The sequence below is a fragment of the Crotalus tigris genome, unplaced genomic scaffold (genome assembly GCF_016545835.1).
Source record: "Crotalus tigris isolate CLP2741 ecotype Arizona unplaced genomic scaffold, ASM1654583v1 scf7180000018018.2415403412:4055106, whole genome shotgun sequence".
NCBI lineage: Eukaryota > Metazoa > Chordata > Lepidosauria > Squamata > Viperidae > Crotalus > Crotalus tigris.
The window spans coordinates 114,847-131,999 of record NW_024096780.1 but is presented as its reverse complement, the minus strand read 5'-3'; the positions used below and the strand labels follow the sequence as shown (position 1 = coordinate 131,999).

Genomic DNA, 17,153 nt, shown 5'->3' with positions numbered 1-17,153 from the left:
CATCTGGCTGACTGTGCGATGATCCATAATAATAATAATAATGGTGGTGGTTGTGGTGATGATGGAAGGGATCTTGGAGGTCATCTAGTCCAACCCCTGCTCAGGCAGGAAACCCTATACCAATAATGGCGAACCTTTTAGAGACGTAGTGCCCAAACCGCAACCCAAAACCCATTTATTTATCGCAAACTGACAGGGCCGCATCACCATTATGGTGCCCTCAGAGGGAGGGGCAGGGAGGTGTCTCTGAGTGCTGCCTCTGGCATGCAAAAACCGGGGGCGCAAAAATGGCCCACCATGCTGCAAGGCGTAAAAACAGCCACTGTGATGCCATGGGATGAAGATACAAGTGGCTGTACCATGCAAGAATGGGGCAGGGCTACTGAGTATCAAACAGGTGCTAGCCCCGCTCCATTTGCAGCACATGCATGCTTGCAGCCCCATGCATGGATGCATGCATGTAAAATGCTTCCCCCTCCCTTTTCTTCCAGTCCACCAATTGACAATGGTTGGTGACCTCTGCTCTACCACCTCTACTCAAGCTTGCTAGTTGGCCGCTTAGCCTCCTTTGTGCTAGGTGGGGCTCCTGCTCCGGGTGGCAGTGGTGGTCTGATGGACCTGCTGCTGGCGGTAGTGGTGCGCATGCCAACAGAGAGGGCTCTGAGTGCCACCTCTGGCACACATGCCATAGGATCGCCACCACTGCCCTATACCATTTCAGACAAATGGCTGTCCAGTCTCTTCTTAAAAACTTCCAGTGTTGGAGCATTCACCACTTCTGGAGGCAGGTTGTTCCACTGGTTAATTGTTTTAACTGTCAGGAAATTTCTCCTTAGTTCTAGGTTGCTTCTCTCCTTGATTAGTTTCCATCCATTGCTTCTTGTCCTGCCTTCAGGTGCTTTGGAGAATAGCTTGACTCTCTCTTCTTTCTGGCAGCCCCTGAGATATTGGAACACTGCTATCATGTCACCCCTCGTCCTTCTCTTCATTAAACTAGACAAACCCAATTCCAGCAACTGTTCCTTATAGGTTTTAGCCTCCAGTCCCCTAATCATGTTTGTTGCTATAACATATGTTACATTTACATTTTTCATTTCATACTCTTAGGGCTCAGATGAAGGGAGCAATCCACCATCTTTCAACTAGTCAAACAGGCACATTCTAAGAGCTGGAACAGCAATTAATTCAGAAGCAAGAAATACAATGAGATCCTTTCACCCAACTATTGTTTAGCTCTCTTGAAGGTGTGATAAACTTATATGAGTGGAGCTTCAAGAGCTTAGAAGTTGAATGTAAGGGTAACTAACAAAAAAAGGAAAAATAACTAGGAGTTATACTGAAGAGTAGGGTGGGTCTCTTAAAATACAAAGTAACAATTTTGCAATTGTATTGTCTTCTTTCCTGGTAATTATGTATTCATTGCACTGTAAAATCTTTCAACCACTTGGTTGTCATCATCACAGAGAGGTCTTTGAGAAAAATTAAGACTTTTTTCTGCTTGGTAGAAGAATGGTTCTACTATTTTGACTATAATGTGGTTGCAAGACTTCATTCCTTTCAGGATATATTAGAGTTAATAGCAGCAAAATTATTGTAGTGTGGCCTAGCTGACCATGATTATTTCTGCTTTTTCTTTCCATCCTTCCCAGCCCTGTTTTTGTCTGTTCCCAAACAGAATGCCATTAATGCAAGCACACACATAAATCTAAGAGTAATGTATAAACAGTACATACCGGTAGTAAACCAGATCTTATCTGCTTTCCTGGAATTCACAACAGTCTGGAGGTGTCTTACAGAAGAAAGGTGTAGAACTAAAGCAAAACAAAATGGAAAATGTTATGTATATTGGATGGCAATTTAGTTCAGAAAACCATGTAAATCCAGCTAAACCAAGCAATTGTGCAAGGCTATGCCTCAGAACATATTTTTCCTTCGTAATAATTTTAAAATAGACCAATCTTTTATCTGCTCAAAGATTTTGCTTAGGTAAGCTGGGTCCTAATGTTGTAGTCTCACACATATTTAATGTGACCACAATGGCAAGTCATACATTAAATTAATGTAAAATATGACATATGTTTACCCACAAACGTTAGTAAGGAAAATATGAGAATTTGAAATACAGAGTGTTGCAAGCATGTGTGTGTGTGTGTGTGTGTGTTACATACTGTTTTGTTCCTGCATTTAAACTAAATAATAAATCAAAATAATAGTAAAAGCATCATTTTTTAACTTTTGGATGATCGCCTATCAGAAATAACACATAAAATTCAAATATAGTCTGATTATCAAACTTTCTCCAGGACAGATTACAAATTTAGTACAATTGTTATATGACATGAACTAGTGCATGATAAAACTAACAGGAAATGGGTTTTTTTTTAGGTATTGGATACAGTAAATCAAAGCTAATGAAGCATACATTGGCAGTTTTATGTTATAGGTTCTAATTAGGAAGTATGTTAGTGAAATTGGGGCATTTACTTAATTGCTGTGAACAATTATTTTCAAATTAAGGCTGGCAATTAAAATCCATGATTAAGCTCAGAGAATATGTTTTCTCTTGTCCTACAGATACCGGTAACTTATTTTGCTCAATGTGCTATGCTTGGTAGTCAACAATGAAAAGTATCTGTCAATTAACCAAAGTAAATCACATGTCAGGCCTGGTGTAAATCTTGACTGAGCACACATTAGGGAAAAAAGCAATTTATGTTCTATTTCAGTATTTAAGAAACTTAAGATCACCTAGGAATGCATTAAGCCAAATTTTTCCCCTTTCCCTAGGAATGCATTAAGCCACATTTTTTTCCCTTTCTAAATTTGAATGTAAATTGGAGCTGATAAGGTCAAAGAAAAACTGTAATTATCATTTATATAACTGGTTTATGCAACCAATCTTTATTTCCCAGCTAAATATTTTCCCTCTGTTGGCATATAGATTTTTCACTATTAGAATTTAAGATGCAATACCATGGTCTCTGAGAAAATATCCTTGAGACACAGGATTTTAAAGCACTTGTAAGAGGAGAAGGAAATCTGCAGACACAGGAGAATAGCAATCCCACTGAGACAGTGAAAATCTACTTCCATTGGTCCTCTGTCACTGATGTTCTTTTAGAAAAAAAAGAAGCATGTCAAACGCATGCTGATGATCAAAACAGATCTGGGATTTTCAAGATCCAAAGCTTTCTCATTCCTCCAACACTCTCAATAAGAAGGACACTTACTAGAAAGAGGCATTGCATTTCTGACTATAATGCAGATTTAATCACTTGCAAATTTAAAATGATATGCAGATTGTTACAAACATGGAATGAAATTACCACTACTTATACTATATAGTATACAAACTTACCATGGGAGCTTTAGTAATAGTGGCATCAGCAGAGTGATCAAATAAACCCCATGTGATGCAGATGTCATTAGATCATGAGTCCTATTGGATAGAATCTGTTACTTAAATCTCATCAAGAAAGGCTGCTAGCTGGTCCTCAGGTTAATGATAACCCTTCCACTTGTCTGTATTGACCTCAGGAACACTAGGCCTGTACATCTGAAGTGAATTCTATTTTGATCACCTTTAGAATAAATAAAGCTGTGATAAATTCATCATTTCTGTTGAGTTTTAAAATCAGCATCTTAAATGCGGGACTAAAATCTACAAACTCTGTTTTCTACTTTTTTTCTATGCTAAACATTAAAGGTACATTTTTTTCTGCAAAGTTTAACTGGAAATATATGCACAGTTACCTATGCCAGCCCTCCATCCCCTCCCCCCCAAAAAAAAACAAATTTCCAACAAGCAATGGGGAAAAAAATGAGCATAGCAGGGAAAAACATATTTTGCGCTTTTTTGAAGAAAATATAAAACACTAAAAGTTATTCTTTATACTGACTGAATCATTGATAATCTACCACTATAAATTGGTATACACTGTAGCTACTAACATATCTGAACTTGACATTATAATTAGTACTCCATCTTTTCCTGGTACTTATTCATAATGGGCAAGTAGGTTTTTCTGTTGTCTAAACATTCATTGGCTAATCTCCTAAAATACAATCTAAACAAAATGTACTTTAAAAAAAAGTTAGTAGATAAATCACTTCTGTCAATTTATTTGTCTTTTTGACATTTATTTTCCTAATTATTGTGTGGATTGTTAAATCACTTTGATTTCAAGTGTTTCCTCTGTATAATTGGCCAGCATCTACAGGGAAGAAAAAAAGAGAAAAAAAATCATTTTTTTTTGGGTGAGAGGAATTAGAGTAATTAAATACTTGTATTATTCACAGTTCAGTAGAATTACATAACTACACCTTATTATTAAAGGCAACAACTTTTCCTGACTGAAGATGTGCTATTAAGGCAGTATCAGCTCTTAGCAACCACAGAAATAGACTTTCTACAGGACGAGCTATTTATGTATTTATTAGATTTTTTATCCCTCCTTTATTAGTTTATAAGTAACTCAAAATGGCAAACATACATAGTAATCTTTCCTCCTCTCACTTTCCTCACAACAATCATCCTGTGAGTGGGTTGGGCTGAGAAAGAGTGACTTTATACCTAAGATGGGACTAGAACCAGCTGGTCTGGTTTCTGGGCCAGCATCTTAATCACTAGACCAAACAGGCTCTCTATGATCTATCCCACCCTGACTCTGTGAGTCTTCTGGTGATGCCTCCACTCTCACTGTAATAATCCCCTTTCTCCCCCCCCCCCCTCTCTCTCTCTCTCTCTCTCTCTCTCTCTCTCTCTCTCTCTCTCTCTCTCTCTCTCTCTCTCCCTCTCCCTTCTCCCTTCTCCCTTCTCCCTTCTCCCTTCTCCCATTACAGATTTCTTAAGAGAGTTATATCTTCACATAATATGTCCAAAATAGATTAATTTCTGCCTCATGAAAATCTTGTATTGATTTTTTTCAGTGATTCATTAGGTAATTTTTTGGGCTATCCATTGTATTCTCAGGACTCTTCTCCAATACAAAAAGCATCAATAATCTACCTTACCTACTTTTCCAGAGTCCAAATTTCACTTCCATAGAATTAGGGCTAGCTTTAAGTTAAGATCAAATAGGCAATGATCCAGGGATCAAAACTTAGGAAACACCACTGCTCTCCCTTCTTCTAAAATATCAATCTTTGCATTGGTGAGAACCAATTTTTGCATTGGTGAGAGGTGGTGCCATTAATGTGTCCTTGGGACACCACGTATCCTTAAGTTGACAGGGTGTAGAATATCATCACTAAATCTAGTGCCTGCAAAATTCCTTTGTAAGTATAAACACATCACAGCATCTAACTATCTTTTCCAAGGTCCTCATTGCTACCAAGTTCTAGTCTCTGGAGTATTTCTTATAACTACGGACTTCTTTACTATTAATAATTGATTCTAAAAAGCAGAAGCTATCCAGTAATGCAACAGTCCCCAACCTCTGTGGCTTGGCAGTCCAGATTGGGGGAAGAAGGGAACCAGGCCGTGTGTGTACTGGCCCACTGCTCACACGAGTGGAGCTGTATATGCCACTTGCATGGCCCAGTCCCTAATAGGCCACAGTCCCCTAGTAGGCCATGGCCCAAGGGTTGGGGTCCCTGCTCTACTGAACAACGGTCTACTAAAAAAAAAAATCTGAGTCTAAAGGAGAATCTCTTCTGAGATACATCCTTCACCTCTACTCTTCTGGACTTAGCTTTCTCTTAACAGAATGTTGTCTAGGCTGCAACTCTTCTTCCTTTCCCTGAAGGTTCACAGCCCTTTACAGGTATTCACTGAACTGACTTGATTTATTCTTCCACAGAAAACTGTTTTGTGTGTGATTTTGCACTAAAGTTCTGAAAAACTTCAATTAACCACATATTAAAATATGAATTTTAGGTAAACACTTATTTTTAGAGTGAAAATAATTAAATATACATTTTCATTAATAATGTTTATATTTGTGAGTTAACAATTTTAATATCCTTTTTTTCTCTCTAGACTCCTGTGTAAACTTACAAAAATGATACAGAACATAAATCGATTTATCTATCCATCCTCGATGTACTGTCTACCTTTGGGCCAGTGATCTTATCCAAGAGAGGAGAACCCGAAATAGCAAACAGAATATTCTGTTTGATTGGATTGGAAGAAACAGATGGTAACTTCCTATAAGGGTTTTCAACCAAACATTAATCCCTGTAATCTTTGTTAATTTATATTAATTTATATGGTTTCCCATCTCATCAATGCAATTCTCAGTGACTAACAGAAATTCAAATACAATAAAAGCACAATTATGTATGTATATTTATACTATGAATTAGAATAAACATACATTAGAATTAATTTATTATTTTTCCTTGATAAAGAAAGATTCCCAGTATACAAAGTCTATTAGCTTGTTGAACCCAACCACAATTAAAGAGACATGCTGGAAGATACGCAGCAGGATGAGCTTACATATGAATACCAACAATGCCTTTATAGGACCTGCCTCAAAGGAACACAAATATTTTTTCAAAATTCTCTAATATACTGTATGTATAAGTAACACAGTTTTTGAGATTGATTATCTCGGCAACATTTTCTCAAAATTCCATTTTCTTGGGGAGAGTAGCCCAACTATTGAAAAAGCTCAACAAAAGGAGTTCCCTTAAAATGCCTTCTCTTAGAATATAATTGGAGTATAGGAATCAAGGAAGTCCGCAAACCACTGGACCGATGATTGTACAATAAAAAGAAAGTCACGCATGTTCTATGTTGTAACTATGTATGTGCAAAAGTGCCACACACTCTACACTTGACAATTTAATTGAAATGTTGTCTACCTTTAAAATAATTCTAAAGTAATTTCTGTTTCATTAGATTGAATGACAAATGGTGGGGGGGAAATGCAGGAGAATTCTTTCTCTAGCCCTAAACTGTTATATTAAAACAAAACCTAATATAAATGTATAGTATCAATACATTTTTTGGTACCATTTTTGTTAAACCTATTCTTCACATGCCACCGTCTATCTATAGCTATCCAAATTTATATACTATTTTCCTCCAAGCTGAAGGCCAGGTTACAGTATAATTAAAAAAACATAACACAAACTTTAACAATCTAATTTTTTAAAGATTATACTATAATGACTGTGAACATAATTAATAGCAGCAATAAAAAGATATAGCTTTCAGGCTTTTAAACTGTCCTTCAACTACAGTTGAACAGATGGGCATCAGTTGTGACAACAATGGAATTCAGTGCCATAGCTTTTCTTCGAGTTTCTTCCCCATACTAAACAGACTCCATAGGAGAGTGCATTGATTTCATTAACCTTGAATAAGTCCTTATTGAATTATATGGAATAATAAGTAGTAAAGCACATATTTGGCACAAAGAAGGTGTCCAGTTATTTACTAATAAGTTAGAATACTCTACTGTCCTTTCTCCAAGCACTCGAGACAACATACAAATGTTTTCTCTTACCTGAACAACTGAGCTAGTTACTGCGATAAAAGAAATAACCAAGCTGGAAACTAGGAGACCCTGAGTTCTAGTCCTGTCTTAGCCATAAAAGCCAACTGGGTGACTTTGGGCCAGTCACTTTCTCTCAGCCCAACCCACCTCACATGGTTATTGTTGTAGGGAAAATAGGAGGCAGATGTGTTCACCACATTGAGTTATTTATTAAAATAATGACAGTAAATAAATAAACAAACAAATAAATCCTCTTGTGTTGAACTGAGGAACATGACAGAGAGAGAGAGAGAGAGAGAGAGAGAGAGAGAGAGAGAGAGAGAGAGAGGGAGAGAGAGTGAGTCACCAGGTGGTTTTCCATGGTGGAGAGTAAAGCTAAACTTGGGTCTCCTCATTCCTAGTCTAAGTCTTTAACGAATGTACCCCGCTAGTGGTTCAGTTGGTAGATTTACCCAGAATGGCTAACTTTCAGAGAATTCCCATTCTTTTAATGAACAAAACTGACCAATCTAAGCCTATGGTTTTATCTTGTTATATAAAGGTAAAGATAAAGGTTTCCCCTGTCAAGTCATGTCTGACTCTAGGGGGTGGTGCTCATCTTTGTGTCTCAGCTGAGGGAGCCAGTGTTGTCCTATAGCAGCTTTCTATATGTCTCATTATATGAACAAGTTGATACATAGGCTCTTCCCCAGGGTATATTAATGTCAGAACAATTTCTAAACTGCATCTCTTACTGGACAGAGTAAGTTAAAAGAGAAGCCAAAGATTAAGATCTTTGTGAAATGGTGTCTTACAGGTGAAAGACATCATGCCAGTAGATGCCTTCAGATCTGAGCATTAGCAGATTATATTAACATCTGTATAAAGATGTGACAGATTAAAACTCAAACAATATGCTGTTCCTCCCCCCCCCCATTTTCCTTCTGTCTATCAAGAGATGTGTTGATTCTTGGTGGGATTTTTTTGTACTATGCAGTATAGGATGAGACAGGAAAGAGCAAACCCTCTTATAGGCATCTCTGTAAGGTACGTAAGATCCAACATTAATGGAGAAAGAAAATAATGTAGTAATTGAAAGGGACTAGCCTCATCTAATCTTAGGAAAAGCAACGAAGCTTCAATTTGTCTTGATTATTCTTCTTGGCATTTAAGTTGTACAGAATATCAACAGCTGCTAGGGCAGGGTTCTCAACCTTGGCAACTTTAAGACTTGTGGACTTCAACTCAAAGCTGGCTGAGGAATTCTGGGAGTTGAAGTCCACAAGTCTTAAAGTTGCCAAGGTTGAGAACCCCTGTTTAGGGCATGTGTACACCAGAAATGCAATGTTTTGTAATTTTCTTCAAGGAATCTAATTTTCTAGGACATGGGCTGAGACAGAACTAAATGTACTTTTTTTCTGTGTATTGTTATTACTGTCAAGAAATTCCAGCCATTTTAGATAGCTTTTCCCCCTCAATGCACCTAAAAAAAGGACTTATATTTACTTGTATTAAATAAATACTAATGCACTTTATTCATATTAAATAACTACAAATGGACTTGCTCCAGAAAGCAAAGTAGATAATCCCTTGCTCCCTGCAAGAAATGTAAATCCCATTCTTTAAATTGATTTAATCACCCCATTTTATGTCATTTCAAATAATTCAGACAAAATGTACCTACCTTCCAAAATATCTAAACTCTAAAAATCAAACAAATGAGTGTAGCTTTCATTAAAGTAATTCAGGGAATGGCAGCCAAACATCTGCTTAATTATTTTAAATCATTTAGTAGTAGGTTACTGCCTTTAGCCATATGGAGCTCTTCTTTTTGGCCATTCTGTTCCTCTTAAATCCTTCCTTTGACATTTATTTATCCTATGTACACACTTTTTCCCAGATGCTTAAAATGTTCTCAGTTTATTTTCTTTTTCATGCAGTATACCTGTCTTCCTAAATTGTTTTAATCCCTACCATTTTATCTCCTTACCCTCCCCACCTTCTGCTTTCTTTAATATTGAATTTCATTCAAAAACATACAGAATTCCTTCAAAGCAAGCAGCATGACCAATATCATTCACTGTTTTTTCTACTTGTCTGGTCTCTGTCTGATATTAGATTACCATGTCCAAAAGCTTCACAATGATTACCACCCCTAAATTTCTTCATATGTTGTAGGTATGATTGCTGAGCATGCAGGACTGTCACATAGCATGGGTTTAACTAATGATCATTGGCATCTCACTGAACCTGGCTTGGCAATCGCTGCAAAAATTAGCTTTCTGATTTTATAATGTCATGCTTTAAGTCTTCTCCAAGCCAGACAACTGTATCAAAACAGGGTAGAACTAAGAAATGGGTGAGTTTGTTTGGATCTTATCAGATGTCTCTTAACGGTCTCATTTATCTAAATTATTGTTAACTATATTCCCTGGCACTGCTTGAGTTTGCCTTTTAAGGGACTCTACACAACAACTGTGCGCAACTTAATGGAGTTGGATAAAAAATGGGATTAACTGAATCATGTCAATGGTAAACAGGGAGGAGGAGGAGGAGGAGGAGACTAGAGAATGGAATTAATGGAATAACAAGCAAACTTGTTTTGATAATGTCACCCCAAAGCTAAGACCAGCAACCACCAGTCTTCTTAATTAGCATTAGAGAACAATGAAAGAGTTAAGGCTTCCTCCCAAATGCACACCTAACACAATATAAATTGAAAAATTCCCTTTAAATGAAATAGTTGAAGGTTTTCAGATCAGGAAAAAAGAATTGTTGAGATTAAAGATCTCCCACATAATAGACCTGCACAGACCAAGGAATTGGATCAGGAAGAACTACATTGCAATCCAAATTCATTCATGATGAAATGCCTGGCCAAACCACACATTTTTTCAAATCCAGTCTTCTTTGCAGAGTTGTGAGAATACCAGCAACTCTTAAAGCACAAGCAACATACAATAAAATGGAATGTGAATTAGAATAAAAATATTAACATTGCTGAAGTAATTACTTTAGATAGGATTGTTATTTGCTTATTTGGAATCTTGTTATTTGACGGTTTATTATGATTGAAACCATAGGTCATTATATAAAATTTACGCAGAGGAAACTACTGAACCAAGTGTATCAGAGGGAGCTCTTTATACTCATATACTTAAAAATTGTCCCATCACTTTAAGGCTTTGTAGCAAAAGTTCTGATTGATTTGGGCAACATGATCTCATTACACACAAACCTCATCATAGTTTAAGTGATGGGTGATAGTAACCTAGTGCTCTATTTTTTTTCTCAGCTCACAGATTAAGAACAATGAATATTTAGCCATTTATTTTTCTCACCGGTTGTATTTTCCAGTGGAAGATTCCTACAGAGGAGTTTATAAATCTAAGAAACTCAAACCAAATAACAAAATATCTGAATGCCAACCTTACTCTATATTATAAACAAATTTCTGGGATGGTTTTGATATTCTGAATCACAGCTGACTCTCTGTAGTAAATCCTTTTATTGTCATTATTATCTAGAATCATGTCCTTGAGATGGGCAGCCATATAAATTCAATAAATAAATAAATATTTTTTTAAAAATGATTTCTATCACTGCAGAACTGTGGGGTATTCACAGAATGCTGTGGTGTGAACACACTATGTATCTCATGGGGAAGCAAGCTGCAATTATCAATTAAAAACTGGCTTGTCTGAAGTTTCTACTGCAGGGAAGGTCTTCTTATTCTGCGAAGCAACAATTAGGGGATTTATAATCAAAGCAGCCTTACCAAGTTCTGGCAGTGAAAGAAAGAACACAGCAAAGTCCTTCAGCTGATAATGCAATTAGAGGCTTGGTTAAAGATTGACAGGGTTACACCAGGCCATTGAAAAACCCTTGATTGCTGGAAAGCAGCTTGATTTGCTAGGAATGACAGAGATGGGGAAGGCTTTTTCTTTAAACCAAGGTTTTTATGAAGTAGGAACATAGCCTTCTTTCCAGCATTATAAATATAATAAAGATCAACACCAAAAGTAGGTAATATGATTCCTATAGATGTCACGGGTCTTCCACACTCCCCATTCTTTTAAAAGATTGATATGATTTAAAAAGGAGAAGAATCTTGTTCCTACAAAGTAAAGCATCCTCTTCTATTGTGGAAAGGTTTCACCAGTTTGAGCAACACATTGTAAACATTCTGGACAATATCTTCTAGAAACAAACATCTATAGTTATCTGCAAGAATGCCTCTCCCTGAGAGCAGGTTCATTGTCCCATCAAGATGGACAGGGTAGTCATTCTTCAGGTACCTTCCCTTCAACATTGTCATATTGTTCATCCTTGGAAGCAGCACCTGTCCTTTGGAACATCTGTCCCCTTGAGATCTGATAAGTCTTTTTTTTTAAAAAAAACTTTCTGAAGAATACTTAAGACCTGGGTCTTCCCCCAGCCACTAGGATAAAGTGAAGACAGAGTGGGAGAAGATTTTCATGGACTGCATCAGGCAGTGAGGTTATGACACCATGTTTTCTGTTTTTGGTTTTATTCTGGTGTTATTTATGGTTGCATGCCTTGCTTTATTGGTTTTCAATTGCCCAGAATTGGTTTTCAATTGCCCAGAATTGGTTTTTAAATTGCCCAGAATTGGTTTAAAATGGGTAGCTATGCAGATGTTTTAAATAAAAATAAATAAATAAATATAAAACATTTGAAAACAAAGCACATTGTCATAGAGGAAATTTAAGATGCCATTTTCATAAATAAAGAAATCCAGATGAGACCCACAAAAAATCTATGTGTGGTTTAGATACTGTCTCTAAATACTGCTGCTAAATTTCTATGAGTTTGGATCACATTCTGTAGGCCAAGATGCATATCAATTGGGCACTTTCAAATCTTGCTTGTAGCCAAGGGTGCTTTTGCTTAAACTGAAAGCATTTCTGGTTTTACAAGATAGTGCTCTCATGTTTCTCTATTTTACTGGAGTCCCAGGATCTTTAAAAAGCTATTCTACTTAACAAACCCAATGAAACAGTATGAATAAGATGCAGGGAAACTACATAAATAGAAAATAGGGCTGAAACTGAACCAATTCCTTACATGATTTATTTTTTTCCCCATACAATGTCCAAATGCTTCAGATGCTTCTGATAAGAAAACTGCTCTTCTTTCTCATTTGTTTAGATTTTTTTTTAGTATTTAATCTAGCTCTACATCTTAACATAATACATAATATCCTTTGTGGGATTTAGCAAACCAATTGGTATATGATGCAGTTAATTCTGGAGCCAGTGCACATTATTCAACTTATAATCCTTTGGAGCCATTTAAAATCTGTTCACCATATGTAGCAAATTCATCTTGCATTTACTTCTTGTTTAAGTGGGGGGAAATGTGATTCTTGAGGTATATAATAATTTGACTTGTGATCCCAAACTGTGCAAGTGTGTAATATATGTGTGTGTGTGTGTTTTCTGAGGTTTTCGCGGATGTTTGTATGTAGGTCTTTGGTTATTCGGGTTTTCTCCTGCATAAAATTGGAAGTGTCTTGGCAACGTTTCTATGAAGTCCCATTTGTCATCTTCAGGCTGGTCCCATTCGTCATCTTCGGGCTGGTGTTTTCAGCTTTGTGCTTCGAGGAGCATTGCTCCTCGAAGCACAAAGCTGAAAACACCAGCCTGAAGATGACGAATAGGACTTCATCGAAACATTGCCAAGACACTTCCAATTTTATGCGGGAGAAAACCCGAATAACCAAAGACATATATTAGTAATTTTCAATAACTTTCCTCAGTAATTCTTAATCATGAACCTCAAGACAAAAACAAATAAAAAATCCTTAGACATTTATTCATTTATTTATTTGGGTGTATATCTTGCTCCAATCTATTAGGACTCCAATCAGTTTACATTCCCTAAATTAACTAAATAATATTAAAAATAAACAGAACTATAATAGAAAAAAACAATAGTAAAGGAATCATCAAAAAGATTATGGTCACTAAACTTCCAAGCACAACTGAAGAGGGTTACTAACTTATAACAAAATCCCTCCTAAATTTTGACAGCTGTCCTAAAACACAAGAGGGTAGAGATTAGTTTGATCTCAGGAAAGAAATCATAAACTATTTCAGGGAAGTACAACTGTAATTGAAAAGACTTACCAGTAACTTGGTAGGCTCTGTAGATGACATCATGTAAATGCAGACTTTAAAAGATGGGATTAGCCATCCAGCCTGAGTCATGGAAGGCTGTGAAGATGACAACCAGTACTTTCAGCAGACTAGCAATCAGTGAAACATTTGAAATAGTTATGCTATATGGAAGCACTGCCACCTCATCACTAATCAAACAGCTGTATTCCAGATCAGTTGCAGCCAGACAATCTTCAAGATCAACCCTATGGAATACAAATTATAATAATTCAAATGGATGCACAATGGTCAGAAGGACCTTTTATTCCAGGAACAGTCAAAACATTTTCTTTATTTTAAAGTATTCCATTTGTGTTTACACAGAGAGAGATTTTATGTTTCTTCTTCCTCTTTTCACATTTATAGTCCACTCAGAAATTAGAATTTGACTGACCCAGGCTTAAGTCTCTTACCTTAATCACTTAATCAGTGTTAGTAGGTTTCTTAACAAAATTGCTTTGTGGGTCTTCTTTCAGTAGGATCAAAATGTGGGGGAATCTGAAATCTTTTCAGTTTCCCCAACTTATTCCAGGCTTGATCATCCCTCTTATGGATCTATTTATTTTTCTAGAAGATTTAATAATTTAATTTAATAAAATCTACCATGACAAGCAATTAGGTTCACAATGGCTAGTGGATCAGCTATCTAAAGGGACATCAATTTTCTCCAATAATTCTATAATGCAATTTAAGTTATGCATGAAACTAAAATGTTATATAAACATTTTATGTAAACACCCACACACCACAGATTTATTGTTCTATATAAACCACATCAATATTGAAATGTTAAATGCTGATCCATCCTTTAATTGAATAAATATATAACATATACTGTAATTTTACCATTTTATCTCTAATCTGGTGAACTTTCCTGTGTCAGAATCAAGAACCTCCTCCAAATGTTATGTTATGAATGATATTTTCACAATATCTTTCCATCTCCCCATATCTGGGAGAAGGTTATAAAAATGTTTCCATTTCTGCTGAGCTTTAAATAAGATAGAACTTCTTAAGAGTTTAGTGACAACAAATAAGTTATATCACTGGCTTAGATAATTAGATAAGTCTCAGAAAAAGGAGAGGAACAGAAATATTGATTCTCTATTAATTAATAAGTAGATATCTGGAAACTTTTATCAAATGTAAAAGTGATTAATGTACATAACATTTACCAGCTGCAGTGGATGAAACTCAAATAATCACTTACTGTCAGAATCCAATCATATTTCATCTTTAATTATCAAATATAGAAACTCCCAATTCTGCCTTCTTTGGATTCTGCCATAAGAGGGAGAGAAGGGGGAGAACAAAGGGGCTTTATGGCCCTCACTTCCTTCAGTAGACTTCAAAGAGCTGAATGCTGAATGTGTGTTTATTGTAACCTATTGTAACCTCAAAGCGTTAGCATCCAGAGAACATTAGCATTAACAAAGAAGAGTATTTGCCTTTCATGTAGTTATCTGAAGTCTCCATCCAGACGGAAGAAAGAAGAAACGGGGTGGAATTGTGATACTTGAAACTATCACTGGGAAGGGGGGTTGATTGGGTGGGACTACTGGGGAACCCCTTAAAACCTGGAATGGGAGAGCTTGAACCCCAAGTCCTGTCTAGCATGCCTGCAACCATTTTCTCTGAATAAAGGATTCCTGTTGGAAGAGCTATTCCAAGAGTTCTGTCTTCTTAAGATGCAAAGTGGGGTGGGTCCTTACATTAGACAGGACTTGCAAAATTAATACACCTGGAAGGTAGACCCTTGCCGGGGGATTTTGCAAAAATTTACCATGTCAGACAACGAAGCAAGAGAGGGAGAAAACTCCCTGGAAAGAGAGCCGCGGACCCAGTTGGAACCTTGCCAGATGTTGGGATCCGAGAGGCCAGATTTCTCAGAAGAAGAAGTGGTGGAGACACAGGACCACAAGCCTCGCTGGTCGATGGGCGTTGGAAAGAAAAGCGAGTGGGGAAAGGAATCAAGAAAATTGACCCTGAGACGGGGGACCAAGCAACCAGAATGGAAGCAGGAGATGGAGAAATCCCTGCACGCAAGTGAAGAGGGAGGAAGCTGTATGCCGTACTCAGACTGGATCCGAGAGAGAGCTATTGACCTGATGAAGAGAACTCTCAGCTCCCTAGGAGAGGAGATTCCTGAGCCCTACGCCCGCCCCAGTTCCTGGAGCCACAAGGGGAGAGACACCGAGGGGGACGTGGAACCTGCAACCCCAGGGACATTTACTGATCCAGGAGCTCCCACCCCCTACCGGACCACAGATGGAAATCTGGACGGAAGACACTACCACCCACAATGGAGGCACCGATCCATTCCAAGACGTCCACCTTTGGAGGTGAAATTCAAAGGGGAGCCAACACGCTTGGGGTTTTTCCTAACCCAAGTCCTCAGCTACATGGAGGAATATGGGCAGGACATCCCCAGCGACAAAGCCCGCATCCGGATCGTGCAATCTGCCCTGGATGGACCAGCTGCAGATTGGGTGGTGAACCTGCATGACTCCAATGCCCCAGAACTCAGTAACTTCAACCGTTTCATGTCCTCTTTGAGAAGACGATTTGAAGACCCCCTGGCTGAGCGCAAAGCCCGTGAAAGGATAACAACGATGAAGCAAGGCAAGCGCCCAGTGGCTGAGTATACACAAGAATTCCGGGCCATTGCCAGCAAACTGAATTGGCCAGAAGACATCCTCCTTGGCCATTTCAAAGATGGACTAAACTATGATCTATATGATGCTTGCCTGCCCCGAGGGGACCCACATCAACTTGAGGAATGGTACGTCTTGGCAGAGGAAGCAGAGATCGACATATTGAAGAGGCACCGCCGAGGAAAACAATGGAGCCGCCCCCCGCCTGAGCTGACACACCAACCGGTGAAATCATCGGATACAGCCAAGAAGCAAATGGGGTGTTTCAAGTGCGGAAGAGAAGGGCATCGAGCTGTAGAATGCCGCTCAAAGGCCCCCCAGCACAACCCAGACAGATCCCCAATCAACAAACCCGGAAAGTATTCAGCTAAGCCAAAAGAAACGGCCATGAGAATGATGGAAATTGCAGAAACCCCCACCTCTGCTCACCAAGGGGAAAGAATTCCAGCCTACACCACAGGGCCGGTGGATGCCTCAGACGACAGCTCGGAGGGCGAACCTCTGGTAAGTGGATGCATCACACCCATCTTCAAAACAGTGACTATATTAATCCCCCCCATGCCCGAAGCTGTGAAGGTGAAAGCTTTAATAGACTCTGGCTGCACCCGCTGCCTCATTAGCCCAACACTAGTGGGGAATCTGGGCATCCCATCCAGGAGACTGGAACAACCAATCTCATTTGGCCAGCTAGATGGATCCATAGCAGGGGGGGTGCCAGCTACCCTAGCCACTCTGCCAATACACCTCTCCCTGGGCAAACCATGAAGAGGACTTAACGTTTGTGGTGACCCCAGGTATGGAATGCCCAATGATTCTAGGGATGGAATGGTTGAAAAAATGGAACCCCTGGGTAAATTGGAGGACGACAGAAATCAAATTCCCGAAGGGGG

At 38.2% G+C, this 17,153-nt stretch overlaps 1 long non-coding RNA gene across 1 annotated transcript; it reads right to left on the bottom strand.

The window, feature by feature from the left end:
• Positions 1-1,762: 1,762 nt before the first annotated feature.
• On the bottom strand, positions 1,763-13,772 carry LOC120309465. Its single transcript, XR_005557086.1, has 3 exons — positions 13,580-13,772; positions 3,359-3,439; positions 1,763-1,811 (listed from the first exon to the last, which is right to left on the bottom strand). It is a non-coding gene; the product is annotated as an uncharacterized LOC120309465 (long non-coding RNA).
• Positions 13,773-17,153: the final 3,381 nt, after the last annotated feature.